At 38.1% G+C, this 3,615-nt stretch overlaps 1 protein-coding gene across 10 annotated transcripts in view; it reads left to right on the top strand.

Annotated features, from left to right (window-relative positions):
* Srpk2 (SRSF protein kinase 2) overlaps positions 1-3,615 on the top strand; it is a 232,652-nt gene that overhangs the window by 153,563 nt on the left and 75,474 nt on the right. The window lies entirely within an intron of this gene.

Genomic DNA, 3,615 nt, shown 5'->3' with positions numbered 1-3,615 from the left:
TTTTTTTTTTTTTTTTTTTTTTTTTTGCTGAGTAATTTTCCATTATAAGATTACACCACATTTATCTGTTTATCAGTTGATAGACATTGGGTTTGTGTCTACTTTTTATTATGAATAATCTCCTGAGAATACTAAGGGAGATTTTGTGTGGATATATATTTCCATTTCTCTTTGGTATATGTCCAGGAGTAGAGTTGTTGGGCCATATGGTAATCACCCTGTTAACCCTTTGGAGGAATTTGCAGACTGCCAAAATGGCTGTGCTGAATTATATTCTTTTTTAAAAAATTATATTCTTATTAGCATTGTGGGGGGGTCCCAATTTTTTTCATCCTTACTAACATTTGTTATTTTCTGAGTTTTTGATTGTAGCTATCCTGTGAAGTATGAGGTAGTATCTCACTGTAATTTTGGTTTCCTTTTCTTCATGACTAATGATGTTGAACATCTTTTCAGGTATTTCAGTCATTTGTATAGCTTCTTTAGAGAAATGTTTGTTCCAGTCCTTACACACACACACTCACATACACACACATCTTTTCTTTCAGTAGTACTGGTGATTGAATAGCCTTGCATATTATATAGTCAAGTGCTCTACTACTGAACTCCACTCCCCTGCCCCTACTCATTTTTCAATTGATTTGTCTTTTTATTGTTTTGTTGTAAGAATTCTTTATACAGTACATTCTAGGCATAGCTCCCTTTCCAGTTACATGATTTGCAAATACTTTCTCCCATTTAGTGGGCTTCTTTTTCTTGGTGGTACCCTTGGAAATACAAAAGTTTTTAAATGTGATGAAGTCCAATTTATTGAGTTCTCTTTCATTGCTTCTGCTTTTGATGTTGTAGCTACAAAACATTACCTAATTCAAGGTCAATGAAAGTATACTCCTGCTTTTTTTTCCTGAAATTTTTATAGACCTTTCTTTTCATTTAAGTTTATAGACCTCTTTAATTTAATCTTTTATTTATTTTGGGTTAACATTTATTTATGTTTGAGGTAGGTATCCAGTTTCATTTTGGAGGGGGCACATAGGTACTTGTTGAAGTACCATGTGCTGAAAACATTCTTTCTACCATTTAACCTTGTTCCCCTTGTTGAGAATATTTGTGGGTCCTCCCCCTGCCTATAGCTACTTTTATGCGACCCTGGTATATCAAATATGAAATAGCTTCTTGATGATTTTCATTAGGATTAATGAACATTGCCTCTTATTAAATTTGTTGGTACACTTCATGAGAGTGTACTTAGTGCACTAACCTGTCACTAGTGTTTTTCCAGTCCTTTGGAAACCTTAAAGAAGCCAGTCTTAGGCTGTATGGCATAGCTTCTGCGTGTCTGCACTCGAACAAACTTGTATATATTCTTGTATGTGTTAGGCAGTAACAAGGATGGATGGATGGAAAAAAGAATCAGTGGTCCAAGCTATTACATTTGGCTGTTAAATTAAACTGATACTTTCTGTGTACTGAATGAGAATTTCTGTTATCTGCTCTGAAGGTAGGTCATTAGGAGAAGCTTTAGAAAAAAATACTCACCCCTGGTTTGACCAGAAATCTCTGAGTATGAGGCGGAAATGTTGTTCAGTTGCAGAGTGAATCAGAAGTACAGTGTAAACTTTTTTTGTTTTTAAAAGATTCCAGTTAACTATCACATCACCATTACTCCACTTCTATACTTCATGGTATCCTGCTTTATTTAGCCCTTTAACTTGGTAGAAAGTGCCTGCCAGTTCAGCAGAGTCCTCACTGCAGGATGTAAAGTGCCTACTGACTTGGACCTGAGTTTGAGAATTTTGTTAAGTTGTGTATGCCACTCAACAGTTGAGTAAAAGTGAGAGATGCACATTATGATGAAGGTCCTTGAGCCTCTCAAATGAGAAAAAAACGAGCAGTGAAAATTAGAATTTCTTCTCCCTTATCACTGACACAGTCTTGTCCCCTGAAGTAAAACCATACAGGTATCTCTCTCGTTCAATGATCTAGTTGATTAATGACTGTTCTTTCTTACAACTGAGGTGCAGTGTTTGGACTTAGAGTCTGTCACTTGGATTCATGACCCATCTTTATCTGTCTGTCTTAACAGTTCTGTACATCTTGTTTACAGAGTCTCAATGTCTTTTTTGTGTACAGTGCTGTAATTTTTGCTGACTGAACTGTACAGTGTAGTACTGTAGTGATACGTTCTGTTATGTATTACATGTCAGAGTTGTGGAAATAAAAGTCATCAAGCTAGTGTTCCCTTTGACCATTTATTTGTTCTGCATATTGTAATGTTCTTATTTCTGTACAAACCCTCATTTAGTGACCAATTCAGTCAACAAACATAACTCAGTCATTAAACAAGGAGCACCTGAACAGTATATAGAAAATACTACTAGGGCAGCAGTTCATAGTGGGAATGGTTTTGCTTCTGGGAGACATTAGTCAATATCTGGACATATTTTTGATGTTCACAACTGGAAGTGGTGGTGTACACGCTGCTGATGTGCAGTGGCTCAAGGCGAGGGATGCCTGTGATGCATCAGTCCTCACAGCAATGAATTACCTGGTCTGGGTGTACTGAGCACAGTACTGTACTGCACTAGTAGAAAAGGGTATCCTCCTTTTTTCATTAAGTCATTTTTACAGCGTGTTTTAGATTTAGAGAAACTGCTCTTGTGTTTAGCTTTCAGAAGCATTTCTAATTGAGCCAACCCATCAGATGGATGAGATTCTGCTTACTCCCCTGAAGAAAGGGTAACATGTGGCTTTCAGAGGTCATTTCTTACTCTTAAGTGCCACAATGACAGTTTTGCAGACCCTCCTCTGCCTCTCCCTCTCCCCTTATGCTTATGACCATTCTACTCTCAGTCATGGCTTGTATGTTAAAAAGAAAAGGAACATTTACAAGACTGCCAGAAAGCTTACTGCGCTTCAGTAAGGCCTGTTGGAATTTTGAAATATGATGCTATAGGAGTGATAGGTGTGCTCCTGAATGTGACGGTTTCCTTTCAGTGCCCCATTGTGACTGCTGGCTAACTCAGAATATTACCATCACCACATGCCTAATGTCTGCTCCCTGGGGAGCTGTAACTTTGATTCTTAATAAATTTTAGCAAGTAATAATCAATATGTCACTTTTGATTTATAAACACTTGTGTTCCTGCCAAAGGTAACCATACTTGCTAGGGTTACCTGTTTTGTGCAGTCCCCTCCCCTTCTTTATGACTTTTGCTGTTTCCCCTATTCCTCCTTCCCTCCTTTTCTCAATTGTGATAGTTTGTGATTTTGCTGGCAAGCTACATATATTATATATAGTGCTAAATGTTGTTGGGGCTCTCAGATTTGCAAGGACATAGAAGTCCAGTTTAGGGGCAGTGGTCTCAGCAGCTCCTGTGTCCCTGATTCTTTGCAGCAGCTGAGGATGAGGCTGCAGCCCTGTGACACCTGACCTCAAAGTTCTAGGGCTGAAGAGTGCACTTTTGTTATGTGCCCAGCCTGTGCTACAGTGAGGAGAAAAGATATCTGGAATCAGATTGTAATTGTGCATGGAGTGGCAGTGGCCCCCAAGGAAAATCAGGTGTTTTCAGAAAGAGAAAATATACTGTGGGCAGGCAAAAAAAAAAAAAAAAA

The sequence above is a fragment of the Fukomys damarensis genome, unplaced genomic scaffold, assembly GCF_012274545.1.
Source record: "Fukomys damarensis isolate Sample0158 unplaced genomic scaffold, DMR_v1.0_HiC HiC_scaffold_4, whole genome shotgun sequence".
NCBI lineage: Eukaryota > Metazoa > Chordata > Mammalia > Rodentia > Bathyergidae > Fukomys > Fukomys damarensis.
This window is presented reverse-complemented; position numbering and strand designations above follow the sequence as displayed.